The sequence below is a fragment of the Corvus cornix genome, chromosome 9 (genome assembly GCF_000738735.6).
Source record: "Corvus cornix cornix isolate S_Up_H32 chromosome 9, ASM73873v5, whole genome shotgun sequence".
NCBI lineage: Eukaryota > Metazoa > Chordata > Aves > Passeriformes > Corvidae > Corvus > Corvus cornix.
Window position 1 is genome coordinate 291,968 of NC_046339.1, and position 27,423 is coordinate 319,390.

Genomic DNA, 27,423 nt, shown 5'->3' on the forward strand with positions numbered 1-27,423 from the left:
GGAGAGAGGACAGAGGCATGCAGTGAGGGCTGCTAGGTATGAATCTGGTAACTGCTGTGATTTGGGTCTGCCGTCTACAAACCTGTTGCTTTCTTTTTCAAATGTACCCTCATCACCTCAAACCAGCACAGATGTGACTGAAGTTTCAGGCAAAACTGCACTACAAATGTTGCCCCTTTCCTTCTTTTCTACATTCTGCCATTGGATTTATCATTTCCTTTCCATTGCAGGTCTGCCGTCTTCTGGCTGGAGTGTTTTTTATACCCTGTATTATAAGGAAACCCACACACAGGGAAAGCAAGAAAGAAGTAAATGGAAAACAAACCACAGACCCAGCCATTAATCCTTCTGGGGAAAGCATGGCCTGGGCTGCATTCTTCAGCATCTAGACCCATTGTGGGATACACCAGGTGAAAATGGACAGCAGAGTACTAAAGCAAAGAGGGAGCAAAGATTAACATGGGGACTTGGTGGGCTAAGTATAGGCAATTCTTCCCTTCTCCAGTGACTTCTAGAAATGGTGGGGGGAATTCTGCAGCCAATATGATTTGGTTGATACCCAAAATATAACGTAGAGATCTGACAGTAGGGATTGCAGGTAGAAGATTAGGAATTCTCTGGCACAGCTGTCATATTATACTAAGCCTGTTACTTCTCTGTAATCCTAATTGATGCTCTCTCTATTCTGAGCCAGGTTCTCTGGTTGGCCATCATTCCGGGGGGTCTGCTGCTGCTCTCACACTGGAGCCTGTTCTTTTGTGCCTTTCCATGAGGAGCAGCTGAAATCATGAGTTAAATGTTGCTGATATTAGAGAGGACTCCTGGCATCTGACCCAGACAGAGAAATCAACATGTAATTCATTAAAGATACCCATACCTATACTGCAAACACGTGTGTCCCAGATGGTGCCAGTTCCCATCAGATTCCCATAAGAGGGAGCAGGAAGGGTCCATCCCTACTGAATGCAGACCCCTGTCCTGATGGAACCACCCTGGCTCATCTCCCTGCAGCCTGGCAGAGATGCTCACAGACCTCTCCCAACTTGGTCTACATTTTGACCCCAAACTGCCAAGGAAGGTACCAAATCAATGTATTTTTTGGAAGGGAAGGATGTGGCCTGAGATCTGGTGTCTCAAGACTATGCACCTTGGACAGTGCTGATCTAGACATTGTCTTACTCGCAGCATTTTTCAAATTGTGTGATTTCCTACAGTTTACAACTACACACAGTAGCTAGAAGTTATGACATGTACCTGACTTTAAAGGACACTGTCATTTAGAAATGCTATGTACATGTTCTGCAAATGTTGTCATAACCAATGTTTTATAGTCTTAGACTGCAATTAATGGGGACAAAAATGGTTCATAATGGTTTGTAGTTTGAGAATACTAGAATAGTTTAGGTCTGTATTTTTTTTCTAAATATAGAATTTTATATTTACTCAAAATAGATCTGTTTGCAGGTTGTGAAGTATTTAATACAGAACACAAGATAAATGCAGTGAGTGGATCTTGACTTGCATCAGGTAATCAAAGCAGGCAGAAAGGGAGGCAAGTGCAGTATGTCGGACAGTGGGTCTTTAACCATGCAGAAAGGTGCAACAGATCAGAAAGTGTCATTATTGTTTCTATTCCTCTGTGGTCTGCAAAGTGCTGGGAGCAGCACCTTGAAGCAGGGAGTGGGGCTGTGTGGGGCCAGGCTTTCCTCCCTATAGGCCATGGACCTCCGAGGCAGCTCAGCGGACCAGTGCAAGGCTTCCGTGCCACCTTGCTGGAGGAGCGGGACAATCCCGTGTCCCCCAGAGCCCCCACAGGGATGGAGTCTGCAGGGGCTTGTGCCCAGCTGGGGCCCAGCGTGCAGCAGGGAGGGGTGCTGAGCTCTCAGCGGGTGGTGCTGGCACTGGGGGCAGAGCTGGGCTCCCGCTCTCCTGCAGCAAAGGCACTGCTGGGTGCAGCTCTGGAGACTGGCACTGATGCACTTGCATTGCACGGCCATCACTTTCTCAAATAGATATGTCACTTATGTTTTCCTTAATTAAAATTTCTATTTTAAATTTCTAAAGGCTAGTCCTGCCTCTTCACATGCCTCCCTGAACATATGTCTGACCATGGAGCTGTGTGGTGGCTGTTGTCAGAACCCAGGAATGCAGCCTCAGGAACAAAGCCCTGCGCAGGCAAATTTGGCAGAACCTGGGCAGTGTCTGGAGCAGCAGTTAGGAATCTGGGATTGGGAGCTGGCCACGCTGTTATTGACTGGTCTTGCATTCCCAAGAGGACAAATCAGGGCCTTGATTGCCAGGTTTGCTGTTTTAAAAAGCCTTTGCTTTAATTAATGTACAGCCTAAGTGTCATTGTTCTCTTCTCCATTCTGGATTGTTTTTCAGAAAACAAGACCAGTTTAGGAAATTTAAATTTCTCCTAAAATAAAAATTTTATCTAGAGAAGTCCCTCTGTGCTTCCATTCTTAGTATATACCAAATTTATTTACTTCTGTAGTTGAAATTGCATTACTAAAGAACATAAAGTTTCTTTAATGTTGTTTGATGTTCTTTGTCTGGTTTTGAATGGAAGTTGGGATTATGTGACCATCTTGTGGCTGTAACACTTGTCAGTTCATTTAAATTAATATTTTAGTTTCTTATTTATTATCGCAAGGTTTATTGGTTTGTTAGAAGTAATACCCAAATTTGTGATGCTGAGAAGGAAAAGCTGCAGCGTGAGCCCACCTGGAATTCTTGGCATAGGAGAAATGCATTGGGACCAACCATGGATGGGCAGGTTCCAGCGCTCCAGTGGTCTGTCTGTCTGTGTGTCTGTTTGTGTGTCTCATGATTTTCAGGTTGCTTTTCATATCCTGATGCAACTGAAAAGTCAGCCTTTTTTTAGAAAAGTGTAGAATCTAATGAGCAGTGTGTCTGAAAACCTCAGCTGTTCCCAGGACACAGGTGAGTGATACAAACCTGGCACAAGCAGGTGACATGTGGAGATGGGTGTCTTGGAAATAAAACATGAAAGGAATCACACAGTGATCTAGGGTGGGCAGTTCACAGGGCCAGAGAGTTGGAGACTTTTACAAAACCACCTTGTTCTTCACCTGGTGCCAGTGGGCTTCAGTTCACAAAGAAAGTAGCTGGAAAAATTAGCCAGAAATAGTTGACCTTTCAAAAGGCCTCTAAAATACAATTACCTGATGTTCACCAAAGTGGTTCATGTGCTTCCCACTCTAAATGATTTTCTAGATTCACCCATGTGTGAATAGCAGTCTGATTTTATGGAAGAGGGAAATGGAGGAAAGAAACTTCAGAAAGGAGAGCAATACGCCAGGGAATTTTACTGGTTGTTTGCTTCAGGGGAAGAAAAGGGCAAATAGATACAGCCACCTCAAAGTAGCCTTTTGACTTTGAACTTTAAAGGAGCATGGGAGAGCTCTGAGGTATTGACAGCACTCGACAGAAGCTGTTCCATGGCGATAGGTAGGAAATTTAGGATCCAGCGGAATTTGCTTTCTTAGCCAGATGACAAATTCTTTTTTTCCCCCCAGTACAGCAAAATTACTACAGCCCCCATTTTCCTTACTGCCTTTTCTTTCTTTCTGCCCTGGGTTGTCTGGTGCAGGAGATCCCATGCCTGTGTGGCCACAGTGCTCACGCCGGGAGCTGGCCATGCCCCCTCTGCAGAGTTTCAGCTCTGACCCTGCACCAAAGCAATAGAGTTATCTGGGGCTGCAATCTCTAGTGGGCTTTAGGCAAAATACTTTTCTAAGGAAATTATTTCTATGGTTGGCACAAAAGTGCCTCTACTGTGCACCTTTCCAGTGGCGGCTGTGCCCAGGTGCACACAGCAGTCTGGCTTCAATAGTTCACCCTTCTCTTCACTGCCCCCCTGCTCTGATCCCCCCAGCAATGAGGGGCAAAGTGGGGGCAGAGACCACTCCCCATTGTGGGAAAGCAGCAGCATTCAAAAGCCCAAAGACTTTTTGAAACCAGGGAATGGGATTTCCACATATGATGAGAGAGCATATTGTGCAATAGAAACTACATTTGTATGGAAGAAAATTATTTTCAATACCTTGGAACTTGAAGACTTCCATGAACAAAAGCAAGTGACAATTCCCTTCCCCATCTGCATTATCTGACAAAACAAACAAGGTCCCTGAGACAGGTCAGACAAGAGCATCAATGTGGCAGTTGTAGCGCTGAAGCACTTTTCATTTGGTCAAGTATCTAAGTATCTTTGTGGGGAAAAATCCCCGAAGTTTTAACTTTGGATCCAAAGCATTAGACTTGTGATTCCACAGAATTTTGTGACTTTGGAAATGTTCTATTGTTTTTCAGTATAAGCTCATGAACCTGGAATGAAATTGTCCCTTGGGGACAAAACAAAACAGATGAAAAATAAATGCTCGTGTCAGGTCTGGAGACCAAGGGGGTCCTGAGCCATGGTCTTTAATGTGTTTCTTTTCCATCAAGTTCAGGAGCAACTTTGAGCAGGATTTGCTGCAGTTGAGGGAGACAGAAAAAAAAGCTCATATCAAAAATAAAAGAAGAACCCTGAATAAGATTTTTCAAAAAGCCGTTTATTTTCCTATATAAGACATCCAGATCCAAAAGTGAATGGTGAGTCAGGAGTGCACTCAGGTACATGGTTCCAACAGCAGCTCCCAGGCTCCTCTGACTGGGGCTCTGCTGGAAGGCAGGTCAACTCGAGCTCACAGCAGCATAAACATGGGATGATGCGGAGCTCCTCAGGCTTCTGCCTCCTCCTTTTGGAGGCCACACAATGTGCACGTCGTGTTCCTGAATTCATGCCTCTTCTGGCAATTTGTTTGCCTGATTCTTAAATGTCTGTGTTCATCTTGGTCTACACCAGTGCCCAGAGCTCTGCCAAGCTGCCAGCAGCTTGCTGAGACCATGGACAGATGCCTCAGCTTCCCACTGAGACTGCGCCCATGTCTCTGCCTCCCTGCCTGTTGCCAGCTGATCCCAAAGGACCTGAGGAGCTGCCAGGAGGGTATCAAGAGTGCAGCCACACAGAAATGCACTCCCCATGTTCTAAGTGCGGTGTGCTGAGGAGCTAACCCTGGGAGAGAGACTGAAAGATGAGAGTTTCTCCCGGAGCCTGCTTTTAACTCTCCATGGCCCTGTTTGGGAACAGGCTGTAGTCACTACATGCCTTTAGCTTGAACTTGCACTTCATCAGTCTGGGAGGAAGAATGGAAGAAATGTTCTGAGAGAAAATTCCATTTATGTCTTCTGCCACCTGCTAATGGCATATGTGAGCTGCTGCGTGCCAGTAGCCGATGGCAAAGATAACATCACTGTGGAGAAAATTGTGCAGTGCTGAAAATGAGACTCATGTTCCAGATGACCCGATAGTTCAGCTCCTGCTGGGGCCAGGTGTGGGGCCAAGCTTTGCTCACCAACACTCACACAGACACATTCAGTGTGATGGCCTTGTTGGAATCCCAGAAATTAAATTTTTTAGGGCAGGCAAAAGGATAAAAGCTGAAGAGCTTCTGTTCACATCCAGCCCCAAATCAGGCTTTTCTGCATATACCTCCAGCCTATTACTATGAGCCAGAGCAAGGGAGGCTGACAGGTGGGAACAGCTGTCAAAGTGCCGGGTAAAGCTACTGGTCTGAAAACTGACATAATGGCAGAGTAGACATGGTGGGCAGCTCTTTAGAAGTAAACATCCATTTACAATGGGATTGTAGAAATATTTGAAGCACTCAACAGCAAGATCCTTGTTGCTTTTCACATTCATGCTGCCTGCAGTTTTTGCTCAGTGAGGGAATTCATAGTGTTTTGTGTGAACCAAGAAGTAATTGTGAGCAACTACTTAAATAGCCCTAATTATGTTTGGAGAAGGCTGGTCCCTGAAAGCAGCTAGGATCTGTGAATAAACATATTGTCACAGGTGACCACCTGCTCTATGCATATGGATCTAAAAAAAAGCCACTTTGCTAAGTTTAAATACCTCAAAGAAAAGCTGAGCAGACCCCAGACACCAGCAGCCATGCCTGCCAAAGCAGCATTGCATGGGGCTCAGCACGGGGAGCATGGCTCGGGGCCTTGCGACCACAGCACATTCCGCCAGCCCGGGGTGTCCTCTTGGGGGGCCAGGGCCTTTAAATACCCTATGGACAGAGAAAGGTAAAGAGACTGGGTCCCCTGAATGGGGGATGGACAAGCCTAGAGGCTTACCTTGCTTAATCCTTGGGCAAACACAGTCAGTGTCTGCTGAGTCCAGCAGCTGCTCCCACCTGCACCAGCACCAACCCCACCTGTGCCAGCACTGCCCGGCACAGCCGGCCCAGAGCTCCCAGGGGACAGAGGGCACCTGCTCACAGCCTGGAACCTCCTGGGAGTGGAGAGCACCTGTTCTTCCAGCTTGGCTGTGGCCCTTAGCAGAATTTTTGAAAGAGAAAGTCTGTGACAGAGCAAATGTGAAGCTATTGAACATGTTCAGCCCTTCAGCATAGGGGTTGAAGAGTTCACAGTGACGGCTGAGATAAGGCCAAGCCTGGTGGTGGGCCCCAAGCTGCCCCTGCTCCACCGGCCTCCTCCTCCTCCTGCAGTGAGCACCCAGCTGCCTCACCCCACCATTAACCACATCTAGCTTCAGCACAACTTAACAGCATAGAATTATAATATCTTATGACATGGAAATGGGTCAGAAACAAACTCTGTGCCTTTCTGTATTAACCTGGTGGTTCTTTTAACAGCTAGAAAAAATTTCTTAGTATTTGTGGTAATCAGTCACATTTCTTTCCTTTTTGTTCTGTTTTGATCACTGACTGCTTTCAGCACTCCTCGTGCATGGCTTTGCTCAGGGCTTGCGCATTTCTTCACAACCAGCTCCTGTTACTGCAATACATTGAAGTCAGTGCTAGTGATGGTCACTGTGCAGGGCTGTGCTGAGTCAGCAGCTGCTGGAAGCCCTGTTCAGCATTTTCCCTCCAGGGCTAGCAATGTCCCAAAGAGCCACGGCAGGAAACAAGATGGCTACAGCATCACTCATCTCAGTTTAATTTACTGTCAGATTAAATAAATTTTTTAATCCCCTGTGATAAAAATCTTTGTGATCTCTGTAGTGGATAAAGATATTTGGTCCGGCCAAGTAGCCAGTTTTAAACCAGGCAGTATAAACTCCTTTTTCACAAAGGCAGGTGATTTTGTAATCACTGTATATGCTATATCCCACCAGGAAATTGTTATTCTATAACATCAGCTGCAACACTAAATTTGCTTAGGATTTCGTTGGAATAGTTCGAGTTTTTGGTTTGCTTCATTACCACATCAGAAAGCTGAGTTTCTCTACTATGTGAACAAAAGAGATGAGAGCAGCATATTTTACAAGAATGATGAGCAAGCATCTTCAGTTAGATGAAGATGGGAAGTCTTGTGGTCAGACACCCACTTAAGAGACATACAACTTAGATTGTTTCCACTACTGAACAGATTTTTTAATATTATCTTTAAGCCCCATCTTCCCCATTTAGGACTTTGTGAGGTTCAAGCAATTCATATTTCCTAAATTGATTTCTCACTGCCTCCTATAATCATTCTGGCTGGGTAGGTTTGCTCTTTTGCAACAACCAGATTTAAATATGAGCCAACCTGGAAGAAATAAGTAGCACAGGATGTATAAGCTCTCACTGAGAGAATACCCTCTAGTGCACCTATTTAAAGAATTTATGTTTAATTATGGTGTTACGAGCACTGGCCACGTGCAAGGAAAGCATCGCTTTCCTCAGCTGACACAGATCTGTTCAGCTCAGAAAAGCCAGGATACAGCAGAAAATGTTGTGATGATATCCATTCTCCTCTTGGGCTGGGATATGCAAAGCTCCTCTCAGGAATGACTAAGTGCTTTCCTCCTGGTGTGTTACAGCAGCTTTCCAAGGACCAACCCATGGGTACACAAGAACTCATAAGACAAACACCTTGAGCTTCTAGACTCCTAACTTATTCCCAGGAAACTTCATTACTGACATACACAGTGATGAGAACCTCCTTTGCATTCCCCCATGCACATCTTCTGAAGGATGTACTACAGAGAGGGACAGGATGGCATTTCCTAGCTTTCATCAACATAGATCACTGTACCAGAGCAGCCCTTTGTTTTGTAATAGCAATGATAACATTGGGCATATACCTCCTGTTTCCAATAAAGAGTCCTCGTTGCATGGCCCAGAACCGAGCACAGCTGAAGCACAGGCTTCGCCTGACATTCCCATTTCGCATCACTCTGGGCAGGGCAGGGAAAGCACTTACAGTGACCCTGGCTACTGCAGGGGAGATACATTCCCCAAAGGCTGTTGGCACCATATATTCAATCCCTCAGCACCAGCAGACACAGGTCAGTGACAAGACAGGTGAAAGAATAAGGCCTGAGGTCAGTAGATGTCCAGTACAGCCACTGAAGCTGCCTGCTTCCAGGAGCTGAGGCTGCCGCTCTTGAGGAAACAAAACTCCTGCCTGGTAGTATACATCTTCAGTCATCACACAAAAAATTTTAAAGCCAAACAACAATCACCTAGCCAAGTGTTTAGGGTGGAAAAATATCAAAAATCAAGATGAGACGGACATGGTATGTCTCCTGCCTTGAATTCCTGGGAATGTTTGTTGGTGGCATGCCTGGTTATGGCGTGCTGGTTGGACACGGGGCCAGGACCGTGCTGTTCATCTACCAGCCTGATCCCCATCCTTCCTTTGGCTGAAGGAGATGCAGGTTAAGCCTGGGTGGGACAACTGCCAGGTATTAGGAAAGATCACTTACGCCCACAGGTCACTTCCCCACCAAGGCGTACCTTGTTCCAGGGGTGTTACAGCCCTCCCCAGTTGTGTGGGACCTCAAGGGGGTTGAGAAAGCCCATGGAGCAAATAAGGTGAATGGCACCAAACTTTCCAGGGGAATCAATTTTGGTGAATGTTGCCCACCTATAATTCAGAGGCACTCTTTGCAGTGAGGCAGTGCAGGCAGGCAGAGCAGTGTTCATGTCAGAATGGTGCAGGTCCTTTTGCTGTGCTACAGCTGAAGCCCATAACGTGGAGAAAGAGAACCTCAGTCACAGGGCTGAGCAGGCAGGGTCAGATCCTGCCACAGTTTTGTCTCATAACTAGACAGACCCCATACTTTTCAAGTTGCAGAACTTAAGCTTTTTGCATATCAGCTTTACAAATGCTAGTCAGTGGTTTTGCCACTTTTCATCTATTAAACTTCTTGGGTTTATCCATGTTCCATCTGGAGTTCCATCCATTAAACTCTAATTTTTCTGCCCTTCCTCACTTGTAAGTGGAAGAGGTCACCTTCACAGAGACTGGTTCAGGGGAGAGTGGTAGTAGCCATGGAGTGCCCTGTCCAGTGACGTCTCAAATGAAAGATAGGATGGCTCTGAAAAGCATGATAAGTCTTTGAAAATTAAGATAATACCAATGCAGGCCCATACCTGCTGCTAGCGTGTGAGATTCAGAAGTGCTGCTGCTGAACAGCATTTCCATGCCAGGAACCGGCACCAGCTGCTATGGATGCAAATCAGTCCTGCAGCTGATCCTACAGCATGGGTTCTGGACTCCTCCAGTTCTTGGACTCTTTCACCTCTGCATCACCAGGATTTCTTCAGCACGGTCATTAACAGCTCACACATACCTGCCACACCTTCCAGCACACGCCTCTGCATTCCTTGTCCTGCTCCAAGATCTGCTTTGTTCATGGACTCAGCTCTTGGAGCTCACACTCACTGTGTGATTCACATGGGATCAAGTTATATGAAGTGCTGGCAAGTTGTGGTCATGATGGATTTAGCCCTGTCCTTGAAAGAACAGATCCTGTCACATAACCAGTTGGGATGTGTTTTACAACTTGCATAGAGAAAAAATGTACTGGAAATACCTTATCTGTAGTGACAATCTCTGGACCTCAGTACACATAGAAATCCAGTGATGTCCATCGTTTGACATGCATTTGTCTGTTCTGTAACCTGTGACCAGAGTTCACAAGCTTTCTCCCAGCCTCTGCTCAGCTTATAAAGCTTTTCCTGCCATCTGTCACATTTGCCAAGTCTCCAATCCCTGAGTGCTGCCAGTATTTACAGCTCTCAGAGCTGCTGGGGCAGACAGGTCTGTGTGCAGGGATGCAGTACCTGGGAGCTCTGATGGAATAAGCTGAGGGCCCCAGCACCTGATCCTGGAGGGTGCCTGGACTGAAAATGGCACAGGCCAGATGGAAAATGATCCCACCTTCTGCCTTTCTCATCATTGTTCTTACACGGCACAGCAAACCAGAACCTTAGACCAGCACAACTCCTGTTGTTGCTTGCTCTGCAGTCTAGGAAAAAAACAACCCAGCTCCTCATTTCCACACAAGTGGGAACCAGTAGTGGTTGGCAAATTTCTAGACTTGGCCAAGGGAAAGATCTGAGTCCTTGCTTAATATTAAAAGACTCTGCTTAGGCTGGTTTCATTTTCCATCTTTTTATTCTACTCTCCAATTTTATGTCTCTGTTTTTAAGGTTTACATAGCATCAACTGCTTCTCAAATAGCTCTGTCCTTTAACTAGACTTATGAGCTGTTTACCTAACATGTTACCTGATAATAATTAAAATTATAATGTGGTCTGGAGAAAAAAAAACAAGAAGTGCTATCTCGGAAGTGTTTGTGAATTTTTACAGTAGACGAGGTGTCCCCAGGCTCTGGGTGGGAAAGATGCCTCACAGATTACCCTCAGTTTCCCCAGCCCCCTTTCTGAACATGCAGGTTGGTGTATAGATAGAGAACTTGTTCATTGTAAAAAGGATGTTACCGACAGCTTCACTTCAGGCGCTGTGCAGAAGAGCTTCATTTGGGAGAGCTGCCCAGGAGCGGGGATGGAAACACAGTAGTCAGGGGCTCTGGGAAGAGAAGCCTCTGTTGACATCAGCGTGAGGGTGTGCTGGTCAGGGGCTCTGCCAGCCTTCTCAAGGGCAGGATGGCCTGGTGGTAGGAAAGGGCTGTTCTCTGGGACTGATCCCAGCTCACACCTGCTTTGAGGCTGTGGATTCCTTTTGTTGGCTCCCTGCAATACTGTTTTCATTTAGTAAATGACACACCTGGAGAGGTGATATTGCTCCTGACTGCTGCAGAAACTCTTCTGACCACACACCAGCATAAGGCTTTCCCACTCTCTGTTTTGTTTTCTACTCTGAGCTCTGCAGTCTCACACCCATGCTATGCTGGCATACACAAAACTGCACTTTAAAAGTGACCACTCTGTGACCATCACAAAAATCCCTCCTTCTGGTATTTTTGCTAGCAACAGTCCCCAGAACAGAGGCCTTAACAAAGGGAACATATTCCCTACTGATGTGCCAGACAAAAGTTCATGGCTTTGTCTTGCTGAAAAAGAAGTCTTGATTATTCATGCAGTTCCCAATGAGTCACTCCACACCCTTGAATTATTTCTGACAGATGTGAAATGCCTACTGCTGAATTCCTACTCCAAGGAACCTTTTGCATGACTGGTTTATCAGTGAATGTGAGCAGACTCATGATTTAGAGTGCTTCATCATCATGGCATGTGTAAGACTGAACACAATGACTAGGGAAACCAGACCCACCTATTTTTGGTCATAGGTTCAGAGCTTCCAAAATCTGCCAGCAGCCACACAAGAGGTGCTCACAGAGGGCTGGGTGTGTGCACAGGGAAACCCAGTTTACCCTGAAACTCTCAAAAATGGGTTGGCTGAGCGCATATGAATTCACTCTCAGGGATGATACGGAGACTGAGGTGCTAACCTGAAGGCCAATTTCTGTCACTTTGCACCTTCTTGCTTTCTCTTTGCTGCCAGGAGTGTTTTTCCCACTGGCTACATACTCAGCTGTGGTGCAAGTCACATGTGGTCCCTGTCCCTGTGCAAGCCAAGGAGATCAGACCTCCCCAGCAGTGAGGGTATGCCCAGCTTGCTGCCCTTAGCCTGCTGGGCTACCCCAACATCCTGCAAGCTGGAAGTGCTCTCTGCTGTGTTTCCCTACAAGGGTGTTAGTGCACATCTCTCTGTATACTGTCAGAGGCACATGCAAACTTTCATCCACAGCCTGCAGAAGATAGGTGAAAGCCATTTCCCAAAGGCTCTAAGGCCTCTCCCAAAATGAGGGGTAACCAGGCTGGCCTGAGTACATTTCATTTCTCCTACAAAAAAAAAAAGGTCTTTCAGGGAACCTTCTCTGAACAAAAACCTCCTCCAAAGCGAGAAGGCAGCTGCAGTAAGGATGCCATGGGGGTACAGACAGCTCAGAGCTGCTGCTCTCAGCTGCACCCACTGTGCACCACGGACAGGAACATAGCCAGGGCAGCTCACCTGCTAACTCTGGGACAGCCTAACACCACGAGACTTAGTCTGGTCAGACAGAATCGTTCCCCTGTACATGCCATGCATGTATCTCACAGGAAACAGAGAGGTTCCTTACCAAAGGGAGCTCTGAGCTCCCTCTCAGAAAGCCCCAGCAGCAATCCCTGTTGGCACACCTGCAGTGAAAGGGCTGACTTGCTCTCACTGATGGCTGCGTTTCAGCAGCATTCCCGAGGAGGTGGCCAGGCCTGGCTCCATATGAGGTTAAGACATTATGTCTGCAATGGGAGATTTTAGGCTGGGATTCCACATTTTTCTCCTGCGGAAGTCTTGTCACTGCAAAACAAAACAACAGCACCCAGAGCCATGTTAAGTCACTGTAGTGATTCCAAAACCCATTATTCCTCTGGCTAATTAAAAAAGCTCCAAACTTGCTCCAAACTGCAAATTTTGTATTTGCATTGGTGAAACTCCCCTCTTCTTTTTATCCACAGATGGTCATGATACGTTTTTGTTCAACAATTAATCATTTTTATGTCAGGTTTGACCTGGTTTAGGGATTTAAATTGCATGTCTCACTGAAGGGAATCTCTAATTGAGATACAAATCTGAGCACCTGTGAAAGACTTCAAGTTTTGTGCACATGCCTAAGTACACGTTTTTAAATGTATGTTTTACTACTTTAAAGGCATCTACACAGAATGTCAGTGGAGGTTGATCTGTCATCACTGTCTTGTCAGCAGACCCACTGGATTCTGACAGCTGAATAGAGGCCATTAATTAAAACTGCCAGGTTTTGTCAGACCTTTGTCATGCTCCCTAGATACTTCAGTCTTATGCATTTCAAGCATTCGAAGCAGGAACAAGACTAAATCCTTCCATTTCCCTGCTAAATTCTATGCCTCTCTTTCTAAGAAAGAGAATTTATTCCTGCAGCAATAACCCTTTGCATTTTGAAGCAGGGGTGTCAGTGCAACCTGGTTCTGCATTGAGAAGTGCCAGGGTTAGTGACAACTCCTCAGAGGGAAGCTGTGCAAAAGTTCTGGCATTGACTCCCCACCCTCAGGAAGGTTACAGGGGATAATGCCACAAGTTTTGCAGGAATAAAGAGCTTTTTTCTTACTTTTCTAAGAAGGCTCTATGCTAGAATAAGCAAACAAAAATTGGACCTGAGTTCAGGTCCCTCTGCTCCCACAGCTATCCTCACTGGAGTCGGTAACTGCTGCTGGGAAGATATGGCTCTCAGATAGTCATCCTTAAAGGAGGAGTGTTAGTTTTGCATGTAACTATGACCTATTTTTAAAATTTTGCTATATATACAAATTTACTCTTTATAGCACATCCATGGACCCTTTGGAATGTATACGATGCAGAGCCAGCGGTCAACCCTTAGACTCATGTTTAGAAAACACCAGATTTGTTTGTTTTACATGTTTGTAATCGTCTCTGGCTATATTATCATTTATGAATTTCCGCAGTAGCTTTCAAAGTAATGTTGGTTTGTCTGGATATTAATATTGCTAAAAAGCACTTAAAATGTCAACTACAAGAACAATTGTTTGCTCCTTCTCACTACTACAGCCTAACACAGATGTGAATCATGAGCCATATTGCTACAGCTTCTGAAATCAAAGTAAAGCCAAATAATGTATAGCCCAGCATAGATATATTCCCTAAAGACACAGAAGTGTGGTGCTGCAGCCCCCTATTTTTTAGGAGAAAAGGAGGATATATGGTAAGAGGCTAGTGTCAACTTCTCCCTTCCTAGGTGGTGACTGTGGTTTTGTATGGATAATCTGTTCTTTCCATGCATTGCTCAGAGGTGGATCCTATTCAGAAACCCCTTCCCTGCCCCACTGGATCAGAGGGTTATTTCACCTTCATGTAGAACCCTGTTCAGCTAGAATATCACAGATTTGCCTCTGGGACCAACCTGAGCTGCAACAGAGCACGTACAAGACAGGTTTTAGTTCAGACGGCACATGCAGTTTGCACACTTGTGAGGTTTGCTGACAGCAGACTTCCATGTGGAAATCACACCAGTAATGAATATATTCCAAAGGGAATTAATTAAGCACTTTCCATGTGGGTTCCCATGCCTGCAGGGAGGCAGCTATGGAGGTAGGTATCTGGTGTCTCGGATGTTCAAGAGGATTTTTCCACAGCTCACCTGTGGACTCTGGTGGTGGGTTTAGAGACTCCATTGCCCACCACACTGTATCCTCTGAGGCATTGTCTGCAGAAACTAACACAGTAGCCAGGTCCCTTCTCATGGGCCTGCCCATGGAATGAGGGACTCTGGGCCACCTCTGGGCCATCTCTCACATCAGAGTCAGCCTACCTGAGGAGTTCACTTTTCTTCTTCATGGAATGGTGGCATCTCATAAGACCACTTGTTAGCTTATGCACAGCACGGTGCAGGTGTAAGGAATAACCATAATGCTGAATTACAAAGTGGTATGAGTAAGAGCATCTGCCAATGTCTGCAGATATATGAGGTCAGCAAGTTTACATTCCTTCAGGTCAGAGAACAGAACAAGTGTGATCTTATCCCCATGCCAGTTTCTCCACATTGCAAAGTCACCGCAAGGCATGACGACACACCATTCCTGCTCTGGGAGCAAGGGACCGAGGGCTTGTCTGCACCGCCTGGGAGAACAAATTGTAAGGAACAAACAGGCACAAGCAATCTCTAGGTAAGAATGCAGAGGAGAACAAGCTCACTGGTTTTCCCACAGCATGAAGCAGGCAGGCTCACAGTATGTACTGCCAAAAACATATAAATGTTCCCTAGTGAAATCTGACTGTATTTATGAGGGACTGCAAGATCTTAGTGCCCATCCTCACTTGGTGTCTGCTCACCTGGGGAGAAGAAGACGTATTCTGTTTAAAGTAATGGATCCAATCTGGTGTCCAGCCCTGCCGAGCCATGAGGGAGATGACAGCATGACAGAGGAAGTGCATTTTCCTTCTCCTCACTTGTTATTCTGTGTGGTCATGTATTAATTCTTAAAACTCTTTTAATTATTTTTATGAACCTTACTGATGTCACTCTGAATATTACTGTTATCTTTATAAATACACAACACCCTTTCTCTAGAAATTTTAGCCATCCAGCCAACATGCCCTATGACTTTGAAATCAGTACAGAAAATTTATCAACAGAATTGAAAATAAAACTAAATTTAGGATGAAAGCTATACCTTATACCCTCAAGGCTTATAAATTTAGTCTTGTCCAATGTATGAGTGCATGTCCCCAAAATTAATATAATTCTGAAAGTTTCATATGTTTGTCAGACAGAACCAGACAATTTTAGAGGCATATGTATGTGTGCAAAACAAAGTTATGGTTACAAAGGCACATCCTGGATTACAGAAAATGTCATATCATACAGAGATTTCCATAAGGATAGGAATCGCTCAGGATTGGCATGGGTCAAGCATAACTTTAAATGCTATTCATTGGGCAATACCCGAAGGATCAGACTCCATCTTGAACACCTTTGCTCACTGTAAACTACACAGTACCTAGATAAGAGCTGAATACATAATAACCAGATTTTTAAATTGATGGCCAAACCCAAACACCTACAAGTGACTGCAGCTATTGAGTAACAAAGAAAGAAGTCAATTTCTGAAGACCTACTTGGATAACACAATTATTCTTTTTGATGCATAAAACTTGAATAGGGCTCTGGGAATTAGAAATATAAAAATAATGTCGATGATGAATTTAAAATGTTCCCCAAACAAGGAATTAAGGAAGTCTTGGGAGAGGTCTTGTGGTGAACTTGAATCTTTTCACAGTTTTTAATTCTAAGTTTTTTTCATCATCTCCAGTGGTTGCTTCGCAACTGCTGTGGGCTATTGGATAACCCATCTGGGCAGCACACAGCTCCTGCCACAGACCAGGATCCCAAAACTGCATGTGCAGCATCTGTCATCCTGGCCCTGCCTATGCTGCTCCTATTTTATAACTGCAGACCTCAAACAATGAACAATGCTTGATAGTCATCAATCTGATTTCAAAAATGGAGTAACTGTGATGTAATGAGATGAAGAAACTCACTCGATACCATTGAATCAATTGATGTCCATACAAGGATTAGACACATTTCCTCATTCCTGGTGCTGTTTGTAACCTACCACAAAAGAACACTAAACCCACTTCTTATGGCCATTCTCCATGCTTCAACAGACCATGGCGTCAAAGGACTAGGCAATAAATCTTCACTTCTCACAGTTTGTTTTTTTTTTAAAGAACGTCTGTTATGAGAGAAAACAGGGCTTCAGCAGCTGCAGGAAAGAGCCCTCACTGTGCATTCTTTCACCATGTAGTTCCTCTCACATTCTGCCTTTCTGTTCTCTCACTGTGCTCCTGAAGAACCCTGAGTCCAATCAAGTGTTAAGGCCTGCAGTACCATTGCTATAGATCAGATTCTGATCACTTTATTCATTAACAAAAGGGTTTCCTTTTGTTAGTGTGTGAACCAGCATTCTGTCTAGTGAGGTTCCTTATAGACCAGAACGTCACTGTGCTATACAGTACCCAGCTTTGTCTGCTCTGGATTTGCAGATCCCCAAATGTCTTAATTTACCATGTACTACTCCCTATAAACATAGCTGCAAAAATAAGGGATTGTCCTGAAGTCATGATCCTACCAGAAGCATCCTGTTATAAAGCTTTTTCTTTCACAGCCGAGTGGGCCAGTGCCAGTAACCCCTGCAGCAGTGTGCCCAGGTAGAACAAGGGCCAGCAGACACTTACCAGGGTGTGGGTTTCATTTCAGCAAGAGGAGCCTGAAAAATGTTAAGTCTAATTATTTACAAAGTGAAAACAGGGTTACAGGGATCCTACCTGCATGCAACTGTCTATGAGTCATGGGAGGAAGTAATCCATGGTCCACATTCTACAGGGAAAAGCCATATGGACTTGTCACTTGGGGTTCTTTGTACAGAATGCAGGTCCCTGTCAGGTTCCTGTCACTGGCTCTATTTCACATCCCACAGCTTGTCTTTGGGAGCAAAATTCCATATCTACCCAGTTCTACCTAAACTGGTTTTGGTTATGCTGATGTGACTTAAATGCACACTCTGATGTCAAACCCCTGCCAATGTGTGGCAGACAGCAGGCTCTGGCTTGCAGTCCTCCAATTGCTGTGCTCGAGAGCTTTGATGACCACCAGATCTGGGGAGCCACTGCAGCTCCATGGCAGCCAGCAGCACTGACTGTCCACAGAATATCTTACACTGTGAAGCCAGCACACTCCTTCCTGCCAACACATGTGCAAAGGGGGAAGCAGGAACGAGAAAGCAAATGCAATAGGGAAAGATATAAACTGAAAATGTGGGAGGGAACTGAAAGCATCTCTCTTCTCCTTGCACAACTTCAGCTCCAGCTTTCCAAGCTTCTGCTGTGCATCACCTCTTCTACATGCAGAACAGAACCTTGCTTCCCTTGTCTGAGAACACATGAAGAAGTACAGGTTCAAAAGTCCTTCAGTCATTTAACACTCAAAATCACTGTTCACCCCATATCCTACATGGTACCAATTCATCTGCAAAAACAGAGATGCAGAAACAACAGACTAGTGCAACATGCATCATACACTCCAAAATATGCTCAAGAGAGCTTACACAGTGCACTGCTCAGTGTTCACAGGAGTAAGCAGAAGATCAAGAAACCCTAGATTTTACTTTGGGCACTGACTTGGTCTGAAACTTTAAGTGAATAATTTCCAGTTTAGGTTTCAGTTTTACTGCCTGAAAAAAAATTGGAGATATTATTTATAAAGCTTGGAGAACTTCCACAAAATTTGCCTAAAATCCACCCGTTAATTACATTTCAACAGAAGCTGAGATGTGTCTGTGTACCCTTCACAGAAGCAGCACTCCAGAAACAGTTCATGGTACAGAAGAGCTGGCATATTTCTTTTAACAATGGGATGAATAATGGTGTTGAAGGCCTGGTTCTGGGAAGTACACTGGAAGAAAACGGGTATTTCTTTAGGCATCATGCTATGGGAAAAGATATTTATATATGTCAGAGTTCTTGAAAAGAGCAATTTCAAATAATTTCAAATTCTGTGTGTACTGCCATGCTAGTCTGAACATCATGCCTGCATGCACAGATTTAACTTTAAGAAAAAAACCTACCCCCTTCCTGCTACTTGTGTGTACATTGGTATTGCTTAACCTTCACATTCTTAAAAAGCTCGCCGTGAGCCTTCTCACATGCTAAATCTATCCTACTAGGTATTTACTTACCATTATAAAAGTCTTTTACCACATGAGTAAACACAGAAATATTTACACAGGTTAACTGTGATATTGGTCTACATAGAATAAATAAATAATACACTGTTCTGTATTTCAGCACCCTGTTTCCACATCATTTTTCTTCCTCTGACTTGTTCTGACCTATGTGTACTCCCAAAGACCTCACTGATGTGATCCCCTGCCAGCCAGAGTGGGCTGTGACTGGGCAGGCTCACCCTGAGTATCACCTCTGACTTAGTGAGGCACAGTATCACCATCAGACCGCAAATTAGGCCCTGGCTGTCTTGTTGCAGGAGCTGCTTGCCACAGTCCCCCTCAGCCAGGTAGAGAAGAATAGGAACATGCCCACCACCCCAGTCTCCACCTCTGAGAGTGATATTTTCTCAGAGCCTACATCCTTTCCTTCAGCAAACTTCCACTTACAGCTCACACCTTGTGCCCAGCTGGTTTTGCATCAGTTCACACACGCCAGCAATCAGCTCGCTAGCAATGAGGGCTATTGGGGATGGGCCACACAACTCACAGGCAAACATCCCCACCACAGAATCTGACACCTGGGGGGACTGCAGCAGACCTGCTTTCAGAATTGTGTTCCATCCCCTGTAGAGCACCGTGCCACCTGCCAGCCGGTTACAGGACAATGTTGACCTCAGCTATTGACTATGGCCTTTGTTATGGGCACCAGATGAGACGGAAAAAAGTCAGCTCCGAGTTAATTTGATAGAGAAATGTCCTGAAACTTAAAAAACACAGCACATCTTTGATCTAGACAGTGCTCAATTCATAGTAAGATCTGTAATCTTCTGAGTACCTCACTGAGGGGAGAAGGTGAGGTGGCTTTTTTATGGGCAGCATAACGCCCATAAAAAGACCAGGAAAATCACAAAAAACCTTCTTCCGTTCTCCTTCAGCTGATCTTTTTTTTTGTATGACTGCATCATTTAAAACTGTTTTATGACTTAAAACTGAATAAACACCGAAACCTCCTATAGTGGAGAGACCACAACAAAACTGCTTACCAGCTGAATTAGTCATAATGCCCACTGCTACGTGGTGCTGGAGTGAGTTATCTACGGAGTGAGTATCAGCTAGGACAAGCACGATTGTCCATGGAGGGAAATCTACACCACTTGTGGTGTTCTATAATCAAACCTTGTCTGACTAATACTTTAGTAGAGCAGATGACTTTTTTTTTCCATTTTCTAACATTATGTAAAAACTGAAAAAGAAAACAAGTGAAGAATAGAGGTCAAATTTGTGCTGACCTGGAACAGGGTTATTCAAGAGGTAGAACAAGACCAAAAGCACTTTAGAGGCAATCTGATGGGGGCCATGCTTATTTATGTGACTTGAAATTGTTATTTTCCTAAAGAACACGGAAGAAAAGGTGAACACAAAAAGGTGAATAGACAAGTGTAAAATTTACTACTTCCAAGAAAAATAATTCATATACTTTCACAGAGTAAATCTCCTTACAGATATTTGATAATATACTCCATAATAAATGCCAAGTATCTCATTTTGTTGGGGTGGCCCAGTCTTAAATGGATGCAGATTTTCTTCACAGGTTTGTCACCACAGTGTAGAAGTGACAGGTACTCTTGCAGTTCACTGCACTTAGAGAGGGATTCACCTCTGGATTTTCTACTATTTTTCTGAACCATATTTGGTTTTAGTATAAACATATCTGACATATTTTCCTAGTATGTGTCTGAATACTAAAAGAACCAGTCACAACAACCTGATGCCTGCAGCTCCAGGCAGATTCAGAGTGATTTTTAATCCCTGTGCCATCCCCTGCCAGAATCAAACCACAGCACATGCCACAGCACGGCAACAGTGAGAATACATGATCGCCACTTCAGCTCCAGCAACAGTGACTGCATGTGTAATGTTTGAATGCTCTGGTTGTTTGTCCACCTTAATTTCAGATACAATTAGAAACTGCTTGAGAATTCCAAAGGCTCTGCTCCTAGTCTAGGCTTAAGTTAAATCATTGGCAATGCCTGCACTTGACTGGTATTTTAATGGATCTATGGGTAGAAAGTGGTTAGAAACCGCTTCCTCATGGTAAGACACATCGCTCAAACTTGGTAAGTGCTTGCTGACGCCTGTTTCCAAACTGGATTTTGATGGGAATTCTGCTTAAACAATGATTTCAAACTCAATTCCTGTATCTCATGTATGCCTGACACTACTAATTTCAGTTACCCAATTCCATACATTTTTAAGAGACAGCAATACAACATCAAGACTGAATTCCACATGATATTTGCACTTCTCAGTAAATTTATCCACAAATAAAGAAGTCACAGTGTGCTTCTAATTTTAGAATTAATACAGACTAAAAAACCATGTGAGAATTGAACTTTTTGATGCTGCAGAACTACTTTTTTTTGTAGCATCGATTAAAGTTTTTCCTAGCAGAAACTTGTTTCCTTTTTATGGCTTTGTATGTCATGCTACAGCAAAAGAGCAACTTCCTTTCTGGAAAAGGAAGGGCAGCAAATAATTTTGTTATGCATCAATATAGAAATGTTACTAATAAAATGGCTTAGCCCTTAACTTTGTCTACTACAGAACGGTGACCACTAAGGAAAAATATTTTCAGTGATAGAGGTTTGGGAAGCCAGAAACCCAGTTTTGTTTTCCATGTTCTTAGCACATTGCTATTTGCTTTTTGCAACCATTAATGTAAGGTAAATTCCATTGATATAAATAGGATATAGAATTAGCAGGTGTACCTGAGACTCACTGCATGGTTAAATATAACCCTGTCAAGCAGAAGGGGAAACAACAGTTGCTTGTTAGAATCAACTGAAAGAAGATGTCTGCCTTTGTCCAGTGGAACAGTTTGGTCTGACACTAATGAGCTCTGAAGGTGACTCCACACTTTTCTTACTGGGAGGACTCTCATGAGCTGGGAAGAGATAGTTCTTTCTGACAAATATTTTCTCCATTCTCTCATGTAATGTACTTGCTGACGATCACAAGAGCCAGTGTCAAATGGACTCACATGCACTATCTTGTGACATCAGTTACAAAAAAAAAAACCAGTTACCACTTCTCCAAACAGCATCTTAAATATAAATCTTGTTTTAGAACAACTACAAGTGTTAATGGGTGGGGGAACTGCTAGACAACTAACTTAGGATCCAGTTCTGGTAGTGTAAAGGTGAAATACTGGGGGTTTATGGGATAAACCCATAAATGCTGTGCCAGACAGTGCTTTTGTGCTCACCTTTTGATTGGGCTCTGGATAAAAGCCTGTTATGAGTTCTCCAACAGGAGACCATCTGAGATGCTCTGAGATCCATTGCTGCTGTTCTGGGAATGGCAGTAGCTAACAAAAATAGGCTTTTTACTGCATCAGAGACAAAAGGAACAGCAGCAGTGGCAGTAACAGCAGGGCAGGTACGTCAAGAAAGGGCAGACTCCCCCAGGTGCAAGCTACCTGGACCTGGGTGCTCAAGAAGCCTTGATGTTGCCTGAGCAGTGCACACCTTGTGCCAAAGCCAGTGCAGTCACACTGACCTCCTGATTCTGATACCACTGCCCATCTGTACTTCCAGGCCTCTCTACTGATGTCACAAGGACATTTGGTCAGCTGCAGCCCCGGGAGACAGGAGACATGTGTCTGGGTGGCCAGCTGTGCACTGCCCAGGTCAGTGACACTAATGGTAACACCACCACAAGATTTCTCCTGAGATAGAGCCAAAGCCCAACTCTACTGTTCCTGTGTCTGGTTTGTATGTACTGCATTTTGTGCAGATCCTTCCCCATCCCAACCTGGCAGCTGCCACGCCACACTTGCTGCAGAGCAATGCTGGTGCTGAACATCCACGAGTTCCCGTCAGGTGCTGTCAGGTTCATTCAAACAACAGCAAGTGGGACTGTGGTTGGAAAAACAGCCAAAAATCCTCCTCTCCTTCTTTTGGAGGGAGTCTCTATGTCCTGGCTAGTCCCCACAGAGACCACAGCTCCTCTTCCTGGAGACAACTCCATGTCGAGAGCCTCTAATGACTTTCAGACATCTTAACAGAATCCAAGCCCTTGAAAAGAAAATTCCTAGTCTTAACTTGCAGAATTTACAAGCTACTTTTTATCCATATGGAATTATTTATAGTGTGAGGAAAAAATCCTCCTCCCAAATGACAATGCTGAGTATACCACCTCTTTGCAATGCATTACTAAAGAGTTCCCACACCATTTTACACCCACAGGACAATTCCATTGATCAAACTTCTCATGGAGAATCTGCTAGGGCTTGCCAGGAAACAGGCAATTACTATGGGAATCCTAGTAGTGTATTTTAAGTATTGTGGTATTTTTCATTTAACCCAGTAGTTTGTATCACTTCCATCAGTTTACTCTGACAAATGTCAGAATATTCACTTCCCCAAATGTTCTGTTTTCCCATTTTTCTCAGGCTCCAAAAGCAGACCCCTGAAAGTGGTTTGAATTTGCAAACCCAGATACACACTGAGATCACTTCTTCAGCATTAATGAAGGACAACAAGACAAGTTGTGCCTGTTCTTTTAATCATGCTTATAATGGAAGTGCTCAATTATAAAATAATAATAATAATAATAATACAAAATGCAGATCCTCATAAACAACTATTGCTTGTTTACCCCCAACACTTTTAGTTTTGCTCAGGAAGCTCTCCATTTCACTGATGATTCTATTTCAATGGATTTCAGAACTACTTGTATAAGTTTTAACACAAAATTAACAGCAGAAAAGCAGAGACTTATGTGAACAGACTTTAGGTTTATATTCAACACATCATTTTAGTGTCTGATAGCATGAGTGTTTCAGTAGATGCAGTTACAGATGTTGATAGCAGCTGTACAGCTGGATGAAAAAAGCAAGAATTAGCCACAGAAGTATTATTTTTTGGATATATATTTTGCATACAGATTCCATGTGAAGACAGGGAATCCATTAGTCCACTACCTGCTACAAATCCCACATTTGTGCTTTTGTAGAAAAGTTACAGCTAATCCAGACTGTAAGTTTTATGTAGCATGTTTATGGAAAAAAGGCCAGAGAACCAGTTTTGGCTGATCACTGTCTCATGTCCCACCTGATGTGGCAGCAATAGATCTGTCAAAAATTACTCAGAACCTAAATACGTAGAAGTTTCCCCACACCTTTATTTATCTAGCTCCAACCTCTGGTTTTGAATTCCTGCTTCACCAGCAAAAGGGGAAGAAAGGGCATTGCACTTCTGGCAGTGAAATGTGAGGGGTGCAGGTATGCATTCACCTTTGAACCTCAGGATCTCACATACTTGAACCAAGTGGATGTTGTCTCAGCTAGTTAACACAGATACTACCGCTCCAAACAATCAGGACTCCTTGGAAAGCCTATTTAAATAGGCCATCTAAACATTATTATTATGGAGTTGCAATGGCTTTAATGTCTACTCTGTAACTGCTCTCTCATCTTAAAAACAGACCATCTTTCCTCTCCACACTTCCTCTTAGTCTTCTACCCCAAGTATTACATAAGTCCGTACACTTCAGGAGCTCAGTCCTGAAAATGGATCTGTGACTGCAGATCAAGCCGTACCACATAGTACTCATTTAAAGTATCTGACAAGCTCTCTGAAGTTTGTCTATGTTTCCTTTTTGCTTAGACAACATATTAAAAACAAATGTGCTGCCATTATTCATGCTTTTAACACTGAGAGGTAATTGATAAAGCTGGTAAAAAGTCTGAAGAATGGTTTATACACAGAGCAAAGTGGTTACTTACTGTTCAAAGAGAGGTTTTCAAGAAAATTAGCAACCTAGATTCTAGGAAATCCAGCAATGAATTATTGAAATATCCATTAAAATAAAACCATGCCAAACAGAAAGATTTCAGACACACCAAGTATATCAAAGAGATGTGGATTTTCTCCAATATTGATACCAGTCAATATCATACCATATTGAGTATGGTGTTGATACCATACTCAATATGAATTTGAAATATATGAGAGAGTATGCTGCTGAACTCCACATGAGCTATCTGAAACTGTTCACATTTCTCTCTTTACTAGGTTAAATGAAACCTGATCTGGATTCCACTTGATCATAAGACTGGAATGCTGAAAATGCTGTCATCTATTTATACATCGAATTGAAGAAACATTGCATATCTTTGAATTTCACTGCATTCCAGTGTATTAACTAAATAGCAACAGCTTACAAACTGTTTCACGTTCAGACTGAGAAAGAAAAGACAGACCAACCTGACTTATTTATCCTAAAGCCAGGATTGATTTCCTGGTTTTAAAACTATGGCCCAAACCCAAGCCCGCTCTGTGCCTTCCATAAAAGCTGTGTTCTTGCAGCAGTAATTCATCACTAGTGCCAAAACATGGTAGTTGCCTTATGAAGATTTCCAAATCCACAGTTCTTTTTCAGCATCAAGAACATACTACAACCCCAAACTAGATTTGCAGCTCAGATTTTGTTCATACTTCTCTTCCCTCTGCCTCTAAACCACTAATGGTTCAAAATACAGCAGACAGCAAGGCTGAGAACAACTGTGTTAATAAGAACAGCCAAATCACACAGATGAAAACCATAAAGGGGCTTATATAGCCCAGAAGGTATGGGCAGTAACTCATCTACCAACAGACCACCTCAGACCCCCCTAGTGAAACAGCAGTCTCCAGCTCCACAGAACGCTGTCATTTCCCTCAATTGTTTACAGAATCCTTCAGGTGTGCACAGTGGTGTTTCACACATTATTTTGACGAGAGGAACTACTCCTATTCAAACACCACAACTGGGAGCAGCAGCACAAGATCTACAGAAAAAGCAAAGGTGCTCATCATGAAGAAGAGCATAATATGCTAAAGGCCTGTCCGTTGATCTGTACAAATGTACGTGCTAGATTTTAACATCTCTCAGTGAAGTAAAACACAGCTGCCATTGACATTTGATGGGTTTTGCCATTGACTTGAAAGGGGTCAGGATCAGGCTAACAACAGCTGATGGTATTTCATAACATTTATTCATTTCTGCTCACACTTTCAATGTGTTTCAATATATGAAACAGTGTCCATTTGTTCTCAGTTGTCATTCCTATAATTTTTTTCATTACTTGTTGGATTTAGTGCCTATTATTTTCCATGTAGAAGACTATGAACACTACAAAGGCAAAAAGAGCAATTTTTTTAGAGTCAGGGGAGAGGAAAATTCTGTGCTCTTTGTCACATGAAACTGTAAGAAGAGCCTGAAGCTAAATACTGCAAATACTATTCATGGTTCTCTGGATAGTTAGTGGCCCTTATAAATGCAAAAATCCCAGTTACACATTCAAATAACTGCCACTGAAACCTGCATGGGGATCCTCCTAGTGAAGTGTGTAATGGAGAAGGTGACAGAGAGAGTGGGGAAGAATTACCCAAACCTCTGTCAGGCAACACAGGAGCACTAAGAAGGAGCCTGCTGCTCTTCCACTGCCTGGTCCATCTGTCCTGTCCAGATCTTAAAAACCAGGCACATGGACACCAGAGGGTCCCACAGTGCTGGTGCTCACACACACACAAACAGGAGGCACGTGGGAATTCCTTTTAACTAACTGTGGCAAATGTTTTTCTTGAAGGAAAAAAGGGAATATGTACATGCTTGACACTTAATAAAAATATCAGTATGTTTGTGCCCAACATAGTGGAATATTGTTCAGCACTAATTCAACATTGCAAAACTATTATCAGTGTAACACTGACAAGGCCATTGTGTGGTTTACTGTGTGGATCTTGGCTAACCTGGCCATGGACTGTAGCAATTTTTATACTTGACTTTTCAGAAACCTGTCTGATTTGTTAGTGAATCAGCTCACCTTGTTCATTCTTGTTCCTTATCCTTTCACTATTTTAGCTTTTATTAATTTCCCTTTCTTCTTTGCTAGACCACACTAAATGTCACAACAACCCATTCCTCATTACACTCATTACAGTGTCATCCTGGCCTGCGTCAGGAGTAGTGTGGCAGCAGGACCCGGGCAGTGATTGTCCCCCTGTGCTGGGCACTGCTGAGGCACCTCAAGTGATGTGTCCAGTTCTGGCCCTCAGTTGAGGAAGGACCTTGGGGCGCTGGAGTGGGTCCAGGGAAGAGAATGGAGCTGGGAGCAAAGGAGGCTCAGGGGGGACCTTGTGGCTCTGCACAAGTCCCTGACAGGAGGGGGCAGCCAGGGGGGTCGGGCTCTGCTCGCAGGGAACAGGGACAGGAGGAGAGGGAACGGCCTCAGGCTGGGCCAGGGGAGGTTCAGGGTGGACATCAGCAGGAATTTCCCCATGGAAAGGGTGCTCAGGCCTTGGCAGGGGCTGCCCAGGGAGGTGTGGAGTGCCCATCCCTGGAGGTGTCCAAGGAAGGGCTGGACGTGGCACTCAGTGCTCTGGGCTGAATGACAAGGTGGGCTTTGCTCACAGTTCGGTCTCAGAGGTCTTTTCCAGCCCAAACACCTCTATGGTTCTGTGATTCTGTGCCCCTGTGCTGCTCCCGGCTTTAGCGTTGGTCCAACCGCACCGAGAGCCGCCGGCGCAGCCCGGCCCCGCCGGATGGGGGCGCTCTCTCGCGTTCGCTCGCGCTGCGGCGGGGCCGCGTACTCGCCTCCGGCCGGGTCTGCGCGCGGCTGGGCGCGACCAACCGCCCAGGGAGAAGGGGGGAACTTGGCGTGGGCCGCCATATCCCAACTGTCCCCCGCAGGACGGGCTCCCCCGCCACCCCCGCGCCGCGCTGCTTTGCGCCGGGCCGTGACGTCACCCGCCGGGGGGCGTGGCCACGGCGCTCCCAGGGTGCAGCG

At 44.4% G+C, this 27,423-nt stretch overlaps 1 long non-coding RNA gene across 12 annotated transcripts in view; it reads left to right on the forward strand.

The window, feature by feature from the left end:
* Positions 1–26,320, forward strand: part of LOC104688104 — a 72,377-nt gene extending 46,057 nt beyond the window's left edge. For 9 of the 12 annotated variants that reach the window (XR_005602610.1, XR_005602614.1, XR_005602611.1 and 6 more), the window contains 2 exons: positions 231–22,278; positions 24,668–26,313. This is a non-coding gene — a long non-coding RNA (uncharacterized LOC104688104). Of the gene's footprint in view, positions 1–230; positions 22,279–24,667 lie in introns of all 12 variants that reach the window. The other 3 variants (XR_005602621.1, XR_005602612.1, XR_005602619.1) reach the window with 3 other exon arrangements.
* The last annotated feature ends 1,103 nt before the right edge of the window (positions 26,321–27,423 follow it).